This window comes from Crocuta crocuta, unplaced genomic scaffold, assembly GCF_008692635.1.
Source record: "Crocuta crocuta isolate KB4526 unplaced genomic scaffold, BGI_CrCroc_1.0 scaffold333, whole genome shotgun sequence".
Classification (NCBI taxonomy): Eukaryota; Metazoa; Chordata; class Mammalia; order Carnivora; family Hyaenidae; genus Crocuta; species Crocuta crocuta.
The window spans coordinates 917,373-939,837 of NW_027532856.1; the positions used below are offsets into that span (position 1 = coordinate 917,373).

At 50.3% G+C, this 22,465-nt stretch overlaps 1 long non-coding RNA gene across 1 annotated transcript in view; it reads right to left on the minus strand.

Moving 5' to 3' along the window:
- Window positions 1-1,621: 1,621 nt before the first annotated feature.
- LOC144216262 (uncharacterized) overlaps window positions 1,622-22,465 on the minus strand; it is a 26,647-nt gene continuing 5,803 nt past the window's right edge. Inside the window, exons 2-4 of the long non-coding RNA XR_013330616.1 lie at window positions 19,728-19,815; window positions 13,786-13,924; window positions 1,622-1,978 (exon numbers count right to left, since the gene is read on the minus strand). This is a non-coding gene — a long non-coding RNA (uncharacterized LOC144216262). The remainder of the gene's footprint in view (window positions 1,979-13,785; window positions 13,925-19,727; window positions 19,816-22,465) is intronic.

Genomic DNA, 22,465 nt, shown 5'->3' on the forward strand with positions numbered 1-22,465 from the left:
TATAATATGCTCTCATTGGCCACCTTAGTGTCCATTCAGGGAAGGTATGAATTAGACATGCAATAAACATGGGTTTAGTTGTTGACCAGGAACAGATGGTTCAGTGGGGAGAGCTCTGATTTGGAAACTGGGGAACTGGGATCCATTTCCAGCTCTGTCACTAGATTGCTGTGTAGCCATAAGTGAATCACTCAGCTCCTCTGGTCCTTATCCTTTAAAATTAGGTTATATGTGTCAAAGTGCCTGGGACAAAGCAGGGCCCAGTGAATGTGAGTTTCCAACCTCCCTTTTCTCATCTGTGAAGTGGGAATTTTAAGATTCCTTGTGGTGTGTGGAATTATGGGCTCTCAGAATTAGAAGAAGTCTTGACAGGCATCTAGTTTAACCCCCGGCATCTCCGGTAGGTGGTCTTCCAGTTCTGGTTAGTACATCTCTAATGCCAAGAAGCATCCTTCCTCACAAAGTAGGCCATTGTATTTTTAGCCCCATCACCATCACCGTGACTTAGGTTCAAGCCTAGTCACCCTCTTTGCTACCCTCCTCTGAGCTTCTTCCCCTTTGTCCAAAGATCTCTTGAGATGAGGCATCAGAACAGGATAGTCTATCACCTTCCTTTGCCTAGAACCTATTAAAGTCCAGTTGGGGGGCACCTGGGCAGCTCAGTCGGTTAAGTGTCTGACTCTTGGTTTCAGCTCGGGTCATAATCTCACGGTTCTTGAATTCAAGCTCTACATCAGGCTCTGTACTGACAGCACCTTCTTGGGATTCTCTTTCTCTCCCTCTCTCTCTACCCCTCCTGTGCACTCTCTCTTTCTCAAAATAAATAAATAAACTTAAGAAAAAATCTAGGTTGGAACCCAAGATTATGTTATTGAGACCTGTATCTTTCTCAACCCTAGCAAGCATTTGACCATGAAAGACAATGCTGGGAATTAACAAAATTCTTCTTAAATCTTATTTTACATTTTTTAAAAAGTCTGCAAAAAGAAAAGGAAAACACTACAAACAAGGTCCAGATACAAATGATAGGCTAAGGAAAAATTATTTGTAACTCATATCATAGGCTAATTTCCTTAACAGATAAAGAGAATCCACAAATCAATATGAGAAAGATCCACAACCTAAAAGAAATATGAGCAAAGGATAGATAATTGACAGAAAAGGACCTGAAAATTGTTCCTAAATATATCAAAAGATGTTTCACTTCATTCATTCTAAGAGAAATGCAAACTTTTAACCTGTCATGTTGGCAAAGATCAAAAGACATGATAGTGTTTTGTCAGTAAAGGGTGAGGGAATAGACAGTGTCCTCCTACATTGCAGGGGTAAACTAGGACAACCTCTGTGGGAGGGGGTGGGGGGATGTGGCTTTATCTACTAGAATTTAAAAATGCAGGGACATTTTGACTTGGGATTCCACCTCCAGGAATATGTCCTGCAGATTTACTTACACACGCACATTGGAAGGTATGCTCGACAACACCAGGATATTTTGCCTGTTTTGTTCACTGTTCTATCCTTGCCATCTGGATTGCTGCCCAGAACATAGTGGTACTCAAGAAATGTCTGTTGAATGAAGGAGTATGTAAAATGACATATATTCAAAGTTATTTATTGCAGAATTTTTGGTGAGAGCCAAAACCCAGAAATAGCGTTCGTGCCCAATGATTGTGGAATAGTCTTCTGCTGTTAAAAAGATCCAGGCAGCTATCCATGTGCCAATGTGTACGGGCCTTCAAGATATTGATCGTAGTATGTGAGAAAAGCAGGGTGCAGAACAACGTGTGTAATAAGAGTGCACCTGGATATTTGCTTGTCTTCGCATAGAACATCTCTGGAAGGAAGTTCCCAAAGTGGCCACTGTGCTTGCTTTTGGGTCGAGGAACTGGAGTCGCGGAGCACGGTGTTGGGAGTAGCTTTATTTTTTCCATGTATTCTCTGAAATCCCTCTGAATTTTAGGTCAGGCAGATGTGCTACCTATTCAAATCAACAGATACAATTCAAAATTTAAAAGGAGGCAGGCTCAGGAATGAACCATGTGCTTCTGGGCCTGTACACTTGTGCACGCATGTGTCTGCACATCTCTGAGGATGTACGTGTATGTGTGTGCATGCACGCACGTCCAATTCCAATTTCCTTTGCTCACAACTGTGGTTTAGTCTTCCTAAATGAACACAGTTCCCAAGGCCTTCCCCTGCTCAATAATCTTTGACGACTCCCTATTGTCTATAAAAGTCCAAACTCCCTGTCCTGGGTCCAAACTCTTCATCTGGCACTCCCTTCACACAAGAAAATGTAGCTCCTTGCTCTCCCAATGCACCTCCCAGTATCCCGCTGCACCTTGGACTGTGCTTGCTGGGAAATTCAGAACCCCTCTCCTTCACAGTCGCAAATCATCCCCACTCTTTAAAACTCAGCACACACTTCTTCCTCCAGGAGGGCTTCCTTGATGTCTCAAGCTGGAAGCAGCCTCTCACTTTTTATCTGCAGCTCTCTTATAGCACTTAGGTTTCTTTTAGCTTTATATGAAAGCTATCTCCATACCTGAACACTGTTCTCCTATGCTGTTGGAAGGAAGGCAGAGTTCAAGTTTGATTCCTGTTTGTATTGACCTCAGACTCCAGTGAAATGTCAGGCACATAACAGGTATTCAAGAAACGCTGAAGGAATGCCTAGGCCTAAGTCTATGGGGTGGGTAAGTCTGTCTGGTCTTTGTATCATCTAAGCGTCATTATCATCCTAATCATCCCTGGGGAAAAGCCTTTTGCAGACCTACTTGCACAAGGCCTGTGTGGGACCTTCTGGAGAGCGCTCAGCGTGAACCCACGGCAGCCCATCCACGCCCACCAGCCTGGCCGCAGAAGAGGGGCCCAGACGTGACCAGACGGTGAGGCAGCCACATTCCAGACGGATGAGGCACGCCTGGGAAGTCACATGTCTGGCTCACCAACCCACCTGCAGGCACTCAAGCTTTACAGACCCTTGGGCCAACCTGGGGTTCGAGTCCTCACTCTCTGTGTGACTGTGCAAATGGCAACTCGATGAGCCTCAGGGCCCTCACCTGGGCTATGGGAACATCAAGGCCTGCCTCACGTGCTGCTGTAAGGACTGGAGAGAGTGTCTGGTAGGTGACTTGCCAGGCTGTAGGCCTGGCATCTGGCAGGTTCTCAGGGGCTGATTACCCAGAGCCCAGGGCTGCCAAGCTGCAGACATTCAGGAAGTCACATCAGCCCAAGCTAAACCTAGAAAGGTAAATGTATTGCCAAAACCCCCATATGCCAAGCAGCACTTTACTGCAAAGCCAAAGAGATTTTTTTTTGGCTCAACCACTGTTTGGGATTATTTTGCCACAGTTAATGCTCTGTTGGTGAGAACATTCAAGACCTACCCAGGGAGTAGTGTATATGGTGGATACACATGTGAATGGACTGTGCACAGGTACACAGACACATGGATATGTGTGCTTATTGTGTAGAGGTGTGCATGTCTGCTCACATGCCTGTGGGCTCCCCAATGGTCATGCATGTGAGTGTCCACATGAGCATCCACGTGTTCACACACATATGTGTTTGCGTATGGCCGTTGATGCAACAGTGCTGGCCTGGTGACCTGGGTAGACTAGAACACGCAGTCAGAAGGAATAAAAACTGGGCAGAGAAAATCTGAGAAAAGATGGGGCAAAAAAGGAAAAAGACGTTTAAAGACTAAAACTGTGGGGTAGGGGCAAAAGGCAGTTGAGTGTGGGGGCTAAGAGCATGAACTTGAACCTCTCCTGGGTCAGACCCTCCATCTGCTGATCCCTAGCGTGTGAACTTGGGCAGGTCACGCAACCTCTCTCTGCCTCATTTTCGTGAGGGCCGAGTGAGTGAATACAGAGAAAGTGCTAAATGGAGCCAGGCACAAAGCAAATGCTGGCTTAACAAATGGTGGGGAAGGGGATGGCACCCACCAGGCCTCTTTCCTCATCTCCCAGCTTCTCTCCCTCCTCCACTCTCTCCCTCACATTGTCCTCCCCACCCCCGCTGCAACCCACAACGTCCTGGTCTTTGCCAGAGCCAGGCTGGGCGCAGGCAGTGCATGCCATAGGCAGGGAAAGCGAGCCAAAGGGAGCAGGAGGAGGTAGAGACGCTGGCTCAGAAATGTGGCTTCTTTATTTCCCGTTTCCCTAGCCATGCTCCCAGAGGCGGGAGGTTTGGGGGCCGGGCAGTGGGAGGGCTCCAAAGAACAGACAATCCCAGCTATTCCCTGGTGGGCTGGGGGTCAGGCCCCCTCCTTGCTCCATCTGCCTCTGCCACAGCCTGTGCCATCCGGCCTGCCAGCCCAGCCCAGCCCAGCCCAGCCCAGCAGGCTGGGCTCCCAGGCTGTGCCAGCCCCAGCCCGGCTTGGGGTCGGAGCGGGCTACAGTCTGGGGTCTGGGAAGGGTTCTGCCACTTTTATTTTTCCATATCTCCTGTTTGCTTTCAGAGCCCTGGTCTTCCCGGCCCTGGGGCTCTGACTCTGGTCTGTGCCAGCCTCTGGCTGTCTCGTCCATCCCTGCAACTCTGCCACCACCTGCCCGGGGGCTCCTGCCAGCTCTGGGCTCAGGAAGCATCAGGCGCTGTCAGCCTCAGCTTCTGCACACACCCCTCTCCACCCCCTGGCTGAAGGCTGGCAGCCCCAGCATCTGGAGGGGCTGGCTCTCTGCTCCCGCTGCCCTGGGCCTGGGGTCCCCAACCTTATTCTGCACCCCTCCTTCCCCTCTTCTCTCTCCCCAGCGACTAGAGTCCTCTTCCCACCCCTCTGCCTCCTCCCTGCCCAGGACAGCTTGCTTCCCTCCAGGCCTTGGCTGGAGGCTCAGAAGGAAACTGCCTCTCCCCAGCCNCACCATGGCAACCAAGAAAGCCTCCCCTCCCTCAACTCCCCTTCCTTTCCTGGCTTCACTGAAGGGGATAGAGGTCTGGTGGGGAGTCCAAGCTCTCAGTGATGCAGGATGGAGCATGACAGGCACACAGGAGAGTGTCTGACAGGGTGTTTGTGACAGAGATGGCCGACTGTGGGACCACAACTCTTAAGGAACAGGGGCCAAGTGTGTGACTAGTGTGGCCTCAGCCACCAGTTGAGTCCCCAAATGTGGCTGCGATTCATCTAAGCAGCTGGTAAATACAGAGCCTCAGGCACTGTGTTAGACCTACTCAAGCCCAATCTGCAGAGTTGGGTCTTAGGAACCCATATTTTAGAGGTTCCCCCATGTTAGTCCTACACACACCACAGCTGGAGACTCCCCCCACCCCCATATCCAGAAGGCTGAAATACAACAGATCTGTGTTTATAATTATTTTTAAAGATTTTATTTTTAAGTAATCTCTCCAGGCAACATGGGGCTCAAACAGACAGCCCCGAGATCAAGAGTCATATGCTCTACCCCCTGAGCCAGCCAGGCACCCCCAGACCTGTGTTTGAATCCTAGCTTGCTAACACAAAGGCAGGTGCCAAGTCCCATGATCTCTCAAAGGCTCAGTTTTCACTTCTGTAAAATGGGATCAAAGGGTCAGCTCTGCAGGGTGTTGTGAGAATTGGCCCTCTGGGATAAAGCACATTCCACAGAGCTTGACCACTGCTGTCTCCTGCTCTAGGCTCTGCTGTCTCCAGGGGGACGGGCAGGGCCTCAGTGGGGAGCATGGCCCCCTCCCACCAGGGCCTGCCACGGCCTGGGCCTTCTCTGCCATTATGTGTTACAAGACACTGCGAATTCTCCACAACAGAACAACACGAAATCATTAAGGCAAAACAATAAATAAAGGCCCAGAAGTTATTACAGTGCTGACAAGCATACAATGCCGTCCTGCAAAGCAAATATGAATTATTTCAGAACATTTTAAGATGAAAAATCCTCTCTTCTTCCTGCCCGGCCCTGTCATCCATTAACTCCTCTTTTCACCCCCTTTTCTGGGAAGGGAGGAGAGTGGCCAGGCCCGGGGAGAGGGTCCCAGAACAGGGCTTCCTGTGCCCTGGGTGGACATGTTCCTCCTGCCAAGTCAGATTGGGAGCCAGCCTGCTGCTTCCTTGGCCTTGAACACCTTCTGGTTGGTTCAGAGCCTCTCCCTGTTCCTTGTCTCCACTTGGGATCAATGGACAACCAGTACTGTGAACCTCTCCTACCTCCAGCATCTCACCCATTGTTCACGGTTCACAAAGAACCCCCCAGCAGCTCCTGGAAGATGGCCTGTGTTCTTCCCAACTTAGAGATGGGGAGACGGGGTCAGAAGGGTTCAGTGACAGGCCCAGGGTCTGGTAAATCACAGAGCTGGGAGTCAAACCTGAGTCTTTGGACTCTAGGTTTAAATGAGACAGTGCATGCAGAGGGTTTGCATGGCATACTCAAAACTACTATTACTGTTGTCATTATTATTATTTCTGAGTACTCTTTCTAATAGACCCCAGCTCTCCAGGACAATGATGGTACTGCACTTCCCCGTTGCAGCACCCCTTTCCTTTGGAGTACTGACCACACCTTCCCAGGTCACTTGATGAGAGGTCAGTCCTTGTGCCTTGCCCTCTCCTGCTCTCCGGCATGGACGTGAGGTCCGGACATACTCAATCATCCTGCGCCATCCTTCTGACCACAGGGATCTGACCTGAGCTGGGTTTCAGGCACTTGCTCTGATGGGTACAGGTGCTGTGAGTGTGTGAAGTGGTCTCATCACCTCCGAACCCCTCCATCAGGCACAGGAGGCTGAGTGTGCCCTGGACCAGGAGCTCAAGCCTGGGGGTATAACCCCAGAAAAGCCACTGATGCATCCTCTGAGTGGTTTAAACCCTACTTCTCTGGACCTCAGCTTTCTCATTTATAAAATGAAGGTTAGGACTACGTTATCTCAAAGGAGTCTTGTACTGATAATGTTCTAGAGTTCACTCTGTATGCCAATGTGCACGAGGTGTGGGCCATAAGGGCTTCCACATTCCCACGCCTGCCCGCCTCTTCCCTTCCATCTCCCATGATTCTCCCACCATCATCTCACCCCCTTGTACTTTGCATACCTCTGCAATCCTACATTTTCATTTACTTGTAGCTCCTGGAACAAGTCATCCATCCATCCATCCATCCATCCATCCATGCATCCAAATTATCAATCCACCCACCCATCGGACCAGCTCCTGAAGGGTGTCAGGCACTGTCTCTGATGCTGTAGAGAACACAAGTCCTTGCCCCCACAGAGCAAACAAGTGCATGCAAGTGTGTTGAGAACTGGGAATGGGGAGGCATAGGACACTATGGCAGCATCTAGAAGGCAGCTGAAGCACTCTCAGAGGAAAGGATAGTTCTTTAAGGCAAGTCTCAAAGGTTAAATAAGGAATCGTCAAGGGAAGGAGAGGAAGAACATTTCAGGCAATTGGAGCAGCATAGAGAACGGGGGGTAACAAAAACTCATAACGGAAAGTCACAGTCTGCAAAATGGTAAGTGCAATGTGTGGTCAGAGATGGCAGGAGGCAGGCAATCATGATGATCTCTTTGCCATTCTGTGCACTTGGTAAACTCCTATTCATCCTTAAAAACCCTGCTCAGAAAGTGCCCTCCTTTGACCCTGGAATTAATTGCTCTTTCCTCGGTACATGGCTTGTGTTCCTGTAACTGCACCTGTTCCCCTGCCCCGTAATAACCTCTTTCACGTTTATCCCTCCTCTTAGAATATATGTTCCTTTAGGGCATGAGGCCATTTGTGGTTGTAATGCCTGGCACACGCTCAGTAAATGCTTTTGGACTGAATTGAAACACATAGTGTGTATGTAGCCCTGAGATAACTGTGTTTGCGTTTGAGGAAGGGGCAGGAGGAGTGACAGGCATGTATGTGGGTATCTCTGTGTTTGGATTTAAATTCAACAATGTTTCCAGAAAGCTGTTTGGAGCCAGTGGACTGTGACAAGCTGCTGACCATTTTCTCAACACTAAGAAAACTCACTTGGCTTGGGGGTGTGAAGCCAATTGGGCCTGAGGCTCAGCTGCCCGCCTCTCTGCTCCCCCTCCTTGCTTTCCTTCCCCCTTCTCTACACACCTCTGCCCACTCGGTACCCTCAGCTCTTCAGGGCTCTGTGGCAGGGTGAAGTGGTGGACTGAGGCTGTGGCCTCCACCCGGGTGCCCACTGGCTGCCAGCCACGTTGGCTTCTTTGGCAAAGAAGCTGAGCAGTGGGGGCCCCGGGCCCCAGGTCCCAGGCCATGGGAGGTCCTTCCTTCTAATCCATATCGACTGCTCCATCCTTTGCCTGCCAATTTGCATCAGGTCACCGTCTGTGTTGGTGATGGGGGGCACTGGTCCCGCCCTTGGTGGCCTGTGAGGGGGACCAGAGGTCTCTGGGTGGCTGTGGGGTGGGCAGCAGGACAGCAGCACACAGGGGGACAAACATTTAACAAGCTGAGTTCCTCCAGAAAATGGCAGTCCCGGTGTTCCTGATCTTTATCTCCTTAAACTCTGAGGGGGCTGCTACTTTCCTGGAGCAAGAGAGGATCGCCCGTGGGGAAGGAGGAGGGAAAGTGAGCCGCCGGCCCCTCACCCTGCCCTGGCGCCTCACCTGCACGCCAGGCCCAGAACAGAGGCCCTCTGCAGCCCCAGCGACCCACCTCCAGCCATCCCCACCATTTGGGAAGCACGCAGTCCACCCCGAGATTTCAGGGTGGGAGCAAGCTGCCCGCATTCGGGGAAGGTCTACCATGTGCAGGCTTCTGGCACGGCCACATTTAATTCTCTTAACAGTCCTGGGCAGATACCATCATTCCTGTTTAGGAGATGGGAAAACTGAGGCTCTAAGAAGTTCAGAAGCCTGGCCGAAAGCCCAGAGCTTCTGCACTCTTCTCTCCTGTTCTGCCTCCCTGAGGCACTGATGCCTGACTTCAGGAGGCTGCCTCATCAAGGGAGGAGATAAAACACCCCTGAAGAAGATGTAACGGTCATAGCCTCCACTTCTGAGCATGTGAGCCACAAGCACTGTCCCGCAATGACTGCCCTGGGCCCTCTGGCCCTCAGCCAGGACTCCCTGCCCCTCTCTCTGCTTCCAAGGATACCTGGGTCCTCTTCTCCCTCCAACTCTCCTGGCCACTACTGTGGCTTTGGTGCCAGAATGAGGGCGGAAGGCCCCTGCTCCACTGTCATTGTGGAGTGGAAGAGAAGAAAGGGGGTTGGATCCCGGGCCTGGAGACTCAGGTTGGATCTAGATTGACCTTTCCTTAGCATTTTCAAGGTGACAGTGACCTTGGGCAGATCGTTTAAGTTCTCTTTCCTCACTTGTAAAATGAAGCTACACCTTGAAGAATTTTACAAAGGAGACGAAACGAGATAATGTGTCTATTGTGATGTTGCTAGCACTCAAGAAAGGTTTGAAAATAAAAAATGATGAGCTGAAGTATGGCTGGACAGGAGAGAGAACAGAGTTGGAGCTCAGGGAAGGGCTGGCGAGGATGGAGGAGTACAGTGACGTGGCAAATGGAGGGAACCAGGAGGCTGAGTCACTTGAGTGTGGCTGGGCAGGGAGAAGTTGGGGAGGGTTCTGAATGCCAAGATGGCTTTGCACCTTGTCTCACGGATTAACGTTTTTCATACCTAGAGTTCTCTGTTCAAATGAGGTCCTGTTCAGAAGTCCAATAGGGCAAGCAGATAATTGGTTAGACCAAGAACCAGAGCCCTGCTTTTAAACCCCCATCTGCACCACTTCTGGTCCCAGGAAGGGCTTCGTGGTACTCAGAGAGGGACGCTGAGCAGGTATGAAAAGGCTCCAGAGTGGAGAAGGAAACTGAGTAGAACCAGGGGGCCTGAGCAGAGGTTCCATGTCCTTGTCCTTGGGCTTAGCCGGCACTGCCCTCAGTCCTCCTCGTGAGCCCTCTCACCCTCAGCCTGTATACAAGTTGATTGTAGCACCTGCTGGGAAGGCTGGGTCCAGCTTTTAGTTCCCTCCTGGGTCCATGTGGGGCAGTGCAGTGGGTGTCTCTGCTGGCATTAAGGCTCCAAGGTGAGCACCCTATGGGGTGCACCACCACACAGTCAAGGTCCCATTATGACCCCTCAGCACTTACCCTCTACCACTGCCGTTCTCTTGTGGGGTTGGGCCCATCCTTTCTTTCACTCCACTTCTCTACCTAGCCAGCTCCTGCCTGTCATCGGGCCCCAGCTAAGCCAGAGCTTGCTACAGAAAGCCTTCCTTCTCCCTCTCCACACTGGATTGGATGCCCCACTCTGTGCTCCCACTGCCCTGGGCTAGCCTCTCTTGTAGCAAGAGTCCCTGAGTGCTGTAATTGCCCATTTATCCATCTTCTGGGCTAGGTTTTAAGTTTGAAGGCGGGGATCCTATTGAGAGAGCCTAACGTAGTAGGCTTTGTCTAATGCAGAGTAGGTGTTTAATAAATGCCGGTGCAGCATAGGTGCAGGGAGAGGTCAGACAAGGGTGTGAGCTCTTGACAGATGAGCGTTGAACTTCTAGAAGCAGGGATGATGGCTGAAGGGCTGCGAAGAGAATCCAGGCACTGAGCTTCTGGGGCTGGGCGTGGCATGGCTCCACTAAGCAGGTCTACCTCTTTTTTTAAAATTATTTTTTAAATGTTTATTTATTTTTGAGAGAGAGAGAGAGAAACAGAGCATGAGTGGGGGAGGGGCAGAAAGAAAGAAGGAGACAGAGAATGCCAAGCAGACTCCAAGCTATCAGCACAGTCTGACGCAGGGCTCGAACTCACAAATTGTGAGACCCTGGTTTAAGCCTAACAGATGCTCAATCAACTGCGCCACCCAGGCGCCCTGCAGGTCTACTTCCTTTCGCTCCTATGTCTATCCTACAGGGGGTAGACACGGTCTTGCCCTCCAAGCTGCGCTTGCTCTCTGTGCTGTACACCTGCCCACTGCTTTGCATCCCCACCTGTGTGTGTGTGCATATGTTGAGGTGTATTAGCTAGATCTTTGTGTCCTTGGGTCTGAATGAACATGAGTGGGTGCAGAGCTGCCTCTGTGTGTGTGTGTGTGTGTGTGTGTGTGTGTGTGTCTGTGTGTGTATGTATACACATGGCAGAAGTAAGTTTGGTGTGCACATGTGTCTTTGTGACTCATGTCACAAAGGTATGGGTGTGACACCTTTGTGTGCACAGCTCTGGGAGTGGAACATTTCCAGGTGTGTTTTAGATCTGTGAGTGTGTATGTGCTTGCACAGATGTAAGCATGACCTCCGGGGCTGGGCAGGGCCAGGTGTGTTCTGTCACAGCGCCCTGATTAGCCTTTGCTTGCAAGCATTTAGGTGACAATTTACAGCTGCACCTGACCCTGGCCTCTCTGCCCCGTCCTGCGTGTGCTGCCACGGCTGCCCCCTGGCCCCCGCCCACCCCCTGCCCCCCGGCCACANCCTGTGGGGGGGGTCCACCCCCCCCACCTCTCTGCATCTCCTGCACCAGATGGGCTGCCGGCTGCCCCCGGAGAAGCTCCACTAGGGAGGGTGAGGCAAGATGACTGCTGCCAGGCCCGGCTCGGCCCCCTCCCTCACCCACCGCTCACCCGCTTTCAGACAGTCCCTGTCATCCTGTCTTGGGCTTGTTCTTGGCCATTGGAATTGTGAGCCGAGGTGGGAGGTCAGGGTCTGTGACTCAGAACAGAAACTACCCCCGGTCTTCCATGCATCTCCACCACAGACACAGAGAGCCAGATGGACAGACACACACAGATGAAGGCACTGATGGGTCCTCCACAAGGATGCTCAAAGGGTCAAGTCTGACAAATGCACGTGTACACACACACACACACACACACACACACACAGTGAGTGTTCATGGGGGATCTGCATATGTGTGGGGGCTGGGAAGGGAGCCAGGCCCCCTGCAGCCAGGCCAAGCCTCCCCCACTCCCCACTGGGTCCCTGCCTCTCCGCCCCTGCGTCTACACTCCCTGATGCCAAAGGGTATCTTCTCCAGCTTGTGCCAATCCATTATGAAGGTCCATTCAACCAGCAAGGGCATTTCTGGGGGGTGTCCTGAGGTGGGCCCTTAGGGGCTGGGGTCCAACCCTGTACTCTGAGGCTGGCGTTGCTGGGTGCAGGGGGTGGTAGAGAGACCCTGGGCTGTGTCAGGCTGAAGGTGAGCGCTGGAAACAAAAAGATTGGAGTAAATTATTATTCCCCCCATGGCTTTCCCAAGGAAAGTGGAAGCAGCAGCCTGAGGCCCGTTTTCCTATTTGATGGGGAATCAGATAAATGGCAGGCAGCTTGCTCTGATAAGGCCTTGCTCTGGGCACAACCTCTCTCTCTGAAACCCTCTTACTATGCATAGAGGAAGGCTATCTGTGCAGCTGCACCTTGACACAAATATATCTGCACCCGAGATGAAGCAATTCCCCCAGAAATTACAGCAGGGGGATTGNAGGGAGGGAGGGAAGGAGAAGCCTGGGCAGGCAGGGAGGAGAAGAGGGAGGCAACCGGGAGACTGGGAGCGGGGAGGAAGAGGTCAAGAGGACCGCACCAGGGAGGGGCCCACAAGCATCTCTGTATAAAATTTATACATTTCCCCCCCTCTAAGTGGCTTTCACAGAGACACTCTTTTCCTCCTGCATCATCTTCTTAATAGGGCAACCCCTCAGCACTCCCCTTCCCCACTGCCCTTACCACATTCTCCTCTGCCCATAGAATTAAAAAAATATATGTGGACAATAAAATAGATTTTACAATTAGTTGCCTAAATGAAGGAGTCTCAGCTGCCTTAAGATTTTTCTTTCCAGAGGGGGAGCGGTGGTAATACGATTTAAATAAATAAGTATACACCTAAATAAATGTTTTTGAAAACATGGAGACCACGGAATTCTGAGTGTTTGGGCATTTGAAATACTCTTCCAACTTGTCACATGGCTGTGTGTGTGTGTGTGTGTGTGTGTGTGTTTATGTGTGTGTGCATGCATACGTGTGTGGGGCAAAGATGTGCATGGACACACCTGCATGTTTGTCTGAATGTGTTCTCACACGGGTAACTCTTTCACATGCAGATGCACACACTCTCTGCTCTTTTTGCTTAGCCTGACAAGGCACCATGTTCTGCCTCTCTCCCCGACCATCAGTGTCGGCCTCTCTCTGTGATCTTGGGCCCCCTCATCTGAAGAACTGGAGCCCCCAGTCTCCTAGGAAGTCCCAGGAAGCCCTCTGGCCCCAGTAAGAGAAGCTTAAGTGAGAGACATCCCATCAGGCACAAGGGCCCCATCTCCCGCCAGACACCCCCTCCTCCTAGCTCCTCCTTGGCCGGGCAAAGGTGCCCAAGGGCGCCAGCAGCAGGCTTGGCAGCACAAGTAAATGGGGGGGGGGTGGGCATTGGGGCCATGTGGGATGGGAGTCCTGTCCCCAAAGTGCTAAGGTCTTAGAGGTACAGGTTGGGCTTACTAAGATGGGACGGGTGCCAGGAGGCATAGCATGTGCAGGGGTGTGTATGGAGGAGGAGGAAGTGGGGTGTGAGTGCCTGCGTCCATGTCCCCTCCCTCCCCAAACTGGCACCTGCCTTGGGTCTGACTGTTGAGCAGCTGCGAGACACAAGAGTCGGCCGACAGATGCCACGGCCAGGCTTTTGTCTGAGTGAGAGAAAAATCACACCCTCCCCTTTAGCCCCTGCGGCGGCTGAGGATGGGGGTTTACCCATCTCACCCTCTGTCTCCATCTCCAACTCTGGAAAGCAACAGGGGCCTTCCTCCTGCCCCCCAGCTTTTGGGAATTGGAGGGTGATGGGGACGATGCAGGAAAGTAAAGGTTTGGGCAGGGGATGCTTTCAACCCCTTTGCCCAAATTGTGTGATAAGCTCTCAGAACCCACCTATGTCAGGGTGTGGTGGTGTCGGCAGGGGTGGGGGGTTCTGTCATGTCAACCTAATGCAGCTGGAAAAGGGCTGAGCCGGCAGGCAGGCAATCAGGCTTCTAATTCAGACCCTCCTCTGTGGCCTCGCTTTTCTCATCTGTAAAACGGGGGAAGCAATCATTCAAATGACAGATACAATGTTAAATAACATGAATAACTGGTTTTTAGACATGTATGTGACCAATCAGACAAGAACCAACAGGTTGTGACTGTATTGCACCTGCTACAGGTTTGGGCTCGGCCCTGGGGGGCTCCCGAGGCCTGGTCTCCCTGTGGGAAATAGTGTCCAGAAAGTAAAGTGGCCTCTTCTGGGGTGGAATACCCCAGAGACAGGATGGGAAACAGGAGTCCTCTAAGGAAAACTGCTGTGGATAACCAGGACTGGGCCATGGGACAGGCAGAACACTGACCTCATCTCACACTTTTTTGCAGTGGAGGACTTAGCCAGGGGGTTGAAAGGGCAAGAGAGTCTGGGAACTGTAACTTTAGATCAAATAAGAGAAGTAAAAGCCACCTAGGGAAGCCTAGAGGGCATGGATAGGTACCCTACCATTCTCCATATTGGTAAGCTGGTGTGTACATTGGGACACCAATCCCATCCATTCTGATAGTGGAACTTTGGCTATCATTGATCTCACATTGGGGCACTGACTGTCACACCCATTATTGTATATCATTGCCTCCCATTGATCCTGATACTGGGACATTGATTCCCTTTAACCAACTCTGAATTGGGGCATTGATCTCTACATTGGGATGTTGATTCCCTTCCCCATTCGTATTTTGGGACATTGATTCCTCTCAACTGACTCTATTGGGACATTGATTCCCACATGGGACACTGATTACCAGATTACACGGATCAACCAAACCTTCACTGGGGTATTGATCCCTACATTGGAATGTGGACTCCTTTCCCATCCAACTCTGGATTGAGACATTGATCCCACATCGGGATGTTGATTTATTCTTCTCTCTCAATGTATGGACATTCTCCACCACCCAACCCTGCATAAAGATACTGCTTTCTATTTCAGGGTCCATCCATTCTATCAATCATTCATTTGTTACATCTACTTTGTGTCAGTTTTTGTGCTAATGGGTTAGGATTTCTGTTTTTCTTTCTCTTCCGTCAGTCCCCATGTGAAGACCCCCAACTCCCTTTCAGTATTCATGGCTGAAAATCGACCCACCTTCCTGCATCCACCACCCTATTCTTCTGCCAATTACTTCAGTTCAGTTCAGTGATCATCAGTCAGGTGAAGAGAGCCTAATGAAGTTGGGGACCATATGTAGCATATTGGAAAGAGCACAGACTCTGGAGTCATTAGTTGGAATCCTGGACTTCACCCAATACTTGCCTCAGTTTCCTCATCTTTCAAGTGGGGATAAGGACACTGACCTTTCAGGTTTCCTGTGCAGATTAAAGGTGAGAATGTTGATGTGAGCACTGAATGGGGATCTGGAGCATGGAGATGGTAGTACTTCATACCAAGGCTTTCCTTTTCCTCCTCTCCTTCCCCCTCAGCCCAGGGAAATGGCTCTTAAGTTCACACATCCATGTGCACACCCCAATCCCTATACAGCTGATATGGCTGAGACCCTCCCTTTCCCCAAATCCACCTCCGGCGTTGTCCCTCATGAAGTAAGGCCCTCACAAAATACTAGATCTCTCCCTCATTTAAAAAAAATCCATATTCTATAGATAGCGAAGAAGAGAGCAACTTTTCCACCCCAAGCCTGTGTGTAATTACATATTTTGGCTGCGTGCTGGGCCTGGGATAAATCTGTATGGTAATGCAGGCCAGGGGCTTACGATGTAGGCACACATGCTAATTTTTAAACCACAAAATCGCGGCTGTTTTTCTTTTTCATTTCCAACAACACTGGCAGAGATTAGGTCCTATTAAGCACCATGGGGCCTGTCTTCCCCCTGGCCACCTGTGGGGCTCCTCATGGCTTTCACGAGCTTTTTGGGCCTGGCGCTGAGGCAAACACAGCCTTCCTAATTGTAGGGCAAAGCTCTGCCCAGGGGGAGGTGCCCAGGTTGGCAGACCGAGGTCGTCTAGTCCCCTTACTCCCACTGGGGCTGGGGCCAGGTCTCACTCCACCTGGGGAGTGGGTACTCGGAGCCCACAGGGCCCACGGGGATTGAGATTTCCAGGTTGATGCCTCTCCTCATGGGAAGGGAAAGTTGGCTGCTCTCCCCAAAGCCTAGAGGCTGTCCTCAGGATCCTGAAGAGTGAGGGCTTGGGTCACTGATTCCTTCAGTCCTAGCCTAGTCCCCTCCTGATGTGTGACCTTGTGCAAGTCACTTTCCTTTCCTGGGAGTTTGATTTCCGTGTGTCAAATCCGTGAGAGTGCAGATAAGGCGATCTGGGCCATTTTTTACAGTCCTGATGATCTGCATTCTAGAATCCTGTTTCCCGCTAAAGGGATGACAGCAGTTAACATGGGTTACACACGGACCATGTGTTGTACTATAAATGTTCACCATCTCATTTAAGCTTCCTCTTGACTACCTGAGGTAGCAGAATGGTAAACAGCAAATCCCATATTCACCCTTCACTGGTCGGATGATCTGTTTTCTCATCTGTACAATGAGAGTGCAATTGATAACAGTACTGCTGATAAGGTATTTCTGAGATCAAATGAGTCAGCACACAGTATACAAGACACTTAGAACAGTGCCAGGCACATGGCCAGCATCACATATATTTGCTGGGTATTACTATTATTTTACAGAAAAGGAGATGGAAGCTCAGAAAAGGATAAGTGACTTACTCAAGGCCACACTATTAGAACTCAAACTGGAGCCCAGGCTCCCATTTGGTCCTTTGTCCCAGTCAGAAATAAGTAAAGAAGAAGCGGGGGTAGGTCCTTTATCTCCCCTTAGGCCCCATTCCTGGGCACTGAGCAAAAATGGCGGTAGGGATGCTGGGATAAGCACATGGGTCTGAAAGACCCACTGAATCGGGCTCTGGTCTGGTCGCCACCCCCAACCTTGACTCCCTGGAGTCCTGGGACACAAGGGAGCCAGCCCAGGCTAAGCCTGATGCTGGGGTCTGGCAGACCCTCTGCTTGTGTGAAGAGAGAAGAGGGTGGGGAGGGGTTGGGGAGGAGGAGCTGGCTCAGCCCCCTTCCATTCTCCCTCCATCTGCACCCAGAAGCAGCGGAGCGTGGCACAGGCCACCCCTCCCACCCCGCCCCCTCGGCATTCTCCCCTCCTGGGCGAGGGCTGCCCTGTCTCTGGGGGGAACCTGGTCTGTGCTCAATTTCATGCCACTTAATTCCCAAGTCTGCCCGTGAAAATGGCGACAAATCGGCCCCAACTGCCCAAATGTCCTGTCCCATCTCTGACTCTGTCTGCAACGCCCCCCTCCTCTGCCAGCCCCTCACCCATCAGACTGGAGAGGGAGCGTCCAGGGGCACCAGCGAGCTGAGAAGACCTTACTACTGCTTCAGACTCGCAGGGGGCTCTCTTCCCTGATCCCCAACACACATCTCTTTTCCAGAAGGGCCAAAGCCAGAAGCGACCCACTGCGTGCTCCTCAAGTGCACGGCAATGTCTGGGCACTGTTTCATTTTGAAATTTAATGTTAATGCATAATGTTTTATTCTTTTACTTATTTGTTTCTTCTAAGAACAACTCATGTTTTGAATAGCTGACATATTCACATGATTCAAATTCCAAAAAGCATAAATGGGTCCCTCTCATGCTTGCATGGATCCTCCGGGGCTCCCACAGCACCAAGTTTCCATCCCAAGGGCAAACCCAACATCCCCAGATGCTCAGGTATTCTCAGGTATCTGTTCTGCAAAAATAAGCAAACACATGTAGTCTTTCCTGACTTTTCCACAAATGGTGATACCTGCCGATCTGCATGTTGCTGTCTCCATTTACTATGCCTCAGTGATCAGTGTCTTTTTCCACCCTTACCTTCCCTCCACTCAGGGGCTATTTGAACTTCTCCTCCTCTCCCTCCACCTGCCAATCATAAAGGTTGTGAAGCCATACAGACCAGAGTCCAATCCTACCTATGCTGATTACTATCTGGGTGACTTTGACAAGGTGAATTTCTTCGTGGGCCTCAATCTCCAAATCAGTAAAATCGGACTATTCATGTGTACTTGCCTCACAAGGCTACTGGGGGTCAGCTGGTGATAAAGAAGATAAAGTACCAGGAGGCGAAGCATAAGTGCCCATTCCTTTCCCCTTTCTCTCCATCCTCCCATCAAATGAATGCCCATTCATCCTTGAGCTGATCAGGGGACAGAGTCAGATGTGGAGGTGAAGAATCCTCCCACCCAAACAGAGCTTAAAGCCATCAGTGGCCAAAGCCGGATCCGAATAGAATTGATCCAGTTGGCAAGTGGTGGCGGCAAGAGGAAGCAGAGCCGGAGTTTTAGGAGAGACAAAGGGGAAGGGGAAAAGGGTTGTTGAGAGGGTAGTGGCCTATTAGACTTCAGGGAAATACAAGACTAAAGATGATTTTGAGAGAATGGTTTTTTTTTAAGATTTTATTTTTAAGTAATTTCTGCACCCAATGTGGGGCTCGAACTCACAACCCTGAGATTAAGAGCCATACACTCCTCTGACTGAGCCAGCCAGGCGCCCTGATTTTGAGATAGTTTGCTGTCTGCTGTGCTATGTAATTTCCTTCCCCACTTTGCTGCTTGTCCAAGAGAGTTCTGTAAAGTCTTCATTACAAATCAGTACTTTTTGGAGCTCTTAGGGTTTCTTTTGGCTGGGACCTGGGCTGAGACAGACCTAAGATTTATTTCGATTGCATTGTACACTCTGGGGCAGGCTCAGCACAAGTGTGGAATGATAGAAAGATGAGAAGGGTAGGTGGAGGGAGGGAGGGACAATGCATACAGGCTGTGACTCTCAGTCCCTTCTCTGGGCAGCCCATGTGATGCACAACGTTCATGTGCTCACAGCGATGTGTTTCCCAGGGAGTCCCCAGATTTTGATGAGCCACCTCCTCAGCCCCTGCTCCCCGAATTTGTAGTTTATAAAGCCCTAAGATTACAATTGGCCCATCTACTGAGGACATATCAGAAATACTCTCTCCCAGCGGTTTTGGCACAGACAGGAGGGGACGGCTGTTGGGTGTGATTCTCTACCAGACTCTTTCTTTCTCCCCTCTCAAGGAAGCTATCAGGAAGTAGGTAAGCTAGATACTCCTAGATAAAAATTGCCTCATTTTATTCCTTTCAACAATCTTGTGAGGGGGGCCTGATGTCCCCATTTTAATTTGTTTCCAATTGTTTATTGTTAGCATGTAGAAATACAATTCATTTTTGTGAATTGACCTGTATCCATCAGCTTTACTACAGTTATTAGTTCTAGTAGCTTTTTTAATTTTTTAAAATTTAATTTAATTTTTTTGTGGGAGAGGGTTGGTTCTTTGGGTTTTCTGTGAAGATGATCACGTCTGTGAATAAAGATGGTTTTTCTTTTTCTTTTTCAATCTGCATGTCTTTTATTTCTTCTTGTCCTATTGCACTGGCCAGGATCTCCAGTACAGTGTGGGATAGAAGTGATAAGAACAGATCTTCTTGGCTTGTTCCTGATTTTAGGGGGAAACTGTTCCCATTTTGTAGTTGAGACAATCAAGTCGCAGATGTTCAGTAACAAGCCCAAGGACCCCCAGGCAGTCAGGGACAGTGCCAGAATCAGAACCCAAATCTCCCAGGCTCCAAAGCTTGTGCTCTTTCCACTGCTCTAAGCTTTGCAAACACTAGTAAAGTGCTGTACAAATATGTGGAATTATAATTTCCTCTTTGTAGCCCTCAGTTCCCTGCCCAGGGAACAGAGCAGCTGCTTGATGGAAATTTGCTGTCTGATTGGAAGTGAGGCACAAGTAGAGAGCAACATGGGGGTGATCTCTCACCTTGATTGGGGGTGCACAATGGAGTCAACTCCTCTCCAGAGGCTCACTTCAAGGGGAATGGTCCATCGGGTGAGCAGAGAGGATATTTCTAGGAGATAAATGACGGACTCAGTACAGAAGACGGTGAGGGTGTGGGTGTCCCACTGGATCTTTGAAGAACAGGTGGTAGACAAAAATGAAGGCTGTGGAGACAGACTTCCTAGGCTTGAAGCCCAATTTCACCACCTGCCAGCCAAGTGACCTTGGGCAAGTTACTCAGCCTCTCTGTGCTTTAGTTTCATCTGTGAAACAGATAATTGTGTTTGTACCTCATAAACTCAGTGTGAGGGTTACATGAGTTAATACACAGTAAATGCCCTTGGTAAGTGCTATACAAGGGTGAGCAACTATTATTTTTATTGAGTCACAGGATTGTTGGAGGGAGGACCTCCAGAAGCCACCAGAAATGGTTCCTCCTCTCTCTTTGAAAACACACACACACACACACACACACACACACACACACACACACACGTCCTGCTTCAAATCACCACACATAACTGTATTTAGAGAAAGCTGTGTCACAGGTGGCTGAGTTATTTAACCCCTCTGAGCCTGTTTCTTCAGATACCGAATGGGATACGGAGCCCTAGCTCACACAGTGATGAGGCAGCCAGCTAAGGCACAGGAAAGCACTGTAAACATTTGGTAATGGCAACTTCCAAGTGCCTCCTCTCTTTGAGGCAACTAGGAGAGCTTAATCCATGTGTTCTCACTTCTCACAATGCCCCTGTGAGGGAGACAGGGTTGTCTACACACTCCCCATTTTCTACATGAGGAAACCAAGCCTCAGAGGTCAAATGACATAAAAGGGACTTCAGCCGGGAGTGAACCCAGGTAGGCCCATTTCCAAAGTCTGGATCTTTATTATTTTCACACAGTTCTCCTCCTGGGACCAAGGGGCCTGAGCCACAGCATCTGGGTACAGGTGCCCCCTCCTCCAGGCCCTCCCTTGGGTGAGGGGCTACCCTTCGGTCGCTCGCTTGTCCAGCCAAATGCAGGCGGGCGGCGGGCGGCTTTGGTGCATGAGGCAGATGGGACCTTCACAAAAGCCCCACACCTCTCCAAGCTGGTCCCCCCCACACGCCTGATTACCCCCCAATACCCAAGTTACCATTGATACAGTGGTGCCGGGTGATTCAATTAGTGCAGCCGGCATGAAGGCAACAGCACAAAGAGCTGGGGTAGTTAGAAACTCATTTTCTTTTGATTATTATAGCATCTCACACGTGGAAGCAGAAAATTATAGGCTCATGTGTCTTTGCTTAATATCCTCTGGGGCCAGATTTGTCGTCATGTTGAAGTTAGCTGTCAGAATTGACAAAATCATGTGGAGTTGACGGATTTACAGTGCCTGGACCCAGCCAAGCTAGAGAGGTGCAGCCCCACACAGATACACAGATATATAGACATGCACACAGATGCTCCCCCGCCACACACACAGATACTCACACTCACACACACTCATACACCCTGCTCAGACACAAAGATACACACCCCCTACATTCCAGATGCTGAGAAGCAGACACTCTCACAGTGTGCACAGATATACAGATAATCACAGTCCCCACATACTGAAACACACCCGTTAGATCCACACAGAGAACCACACACCCCACAAATACTGATACACCTACACAGATACACACACAAATATACAGACTACTATATACTCACCCAGTCTCACATAGGATGTATATCCCCCACACACTGCTACAACCCACCCAGGCCCCTCCTCCCACACTCTTATACACTACACCACATAAACTGATAAGCAGATACACTTGGTGGCATGCACATACTCACCCTCCAAGCTATTAAGTTCACCCAGAAACACACTCACATATTCATACCCTCCCACACACTAGTACATACCTGCCCAGACACACACAGATACTATAACCATCCATGCTGATATGCTCTCATATCCCTACACCCATACACCTTGATACACATCCAAACGGATGCACACACAGATGTACATACACGCCCCAAATGTCTTCACCCCAAATAGTCTTCCTCCACACTAATACACACTCACCTGGACACACATTCAGATCTTCACCCCCAACTGATATGCACCCATGCAGACACACACTCACACCCATACATACTGATACACGCTCATTCAAACCCACAAACACATGCACATATACATACACTATACACTCCCATTCAGAAACATGTGTACACAAGGACACCTCCAGATTCACATATCCAGATCCATACATCAAAGACAGGTAGGCAGACACAGAGCAAGAGACATACAGAAATCTACAACACACACAGGCACAAAGTCACAGGGATATGCTAACACACATACATAGATGCCCAGAAAAGTACCCAACACACATGGACAGGAGAGAGAGAGACAATATAGACTCGCAGGCACATAAACAGAGAAGCACATTCCAAAGACACGGGAGCATGAACACAGCAGGTGGCTTCCAGCTTCTATCACTGTAGACCCCTTTTCCTCCCCTTTCTTTCTGTCTCTCCCCACACCCGTCCTTGCTGGCCCTGGCTGGGCAGGGGAGATCCTGAGAAGCTATGTGGAAATAGAGACATGGATAGGGTGAGGACTGGGGCACCCCTCATTTCTGCTTGGTGAGTAGATCAGGGGCTGGGTTTCAGCCCCATTTGCACCCCCCCCCCCCCCCCGGGGGGGGGACACACCCCCCCCCCCCCAGACCCCCTGC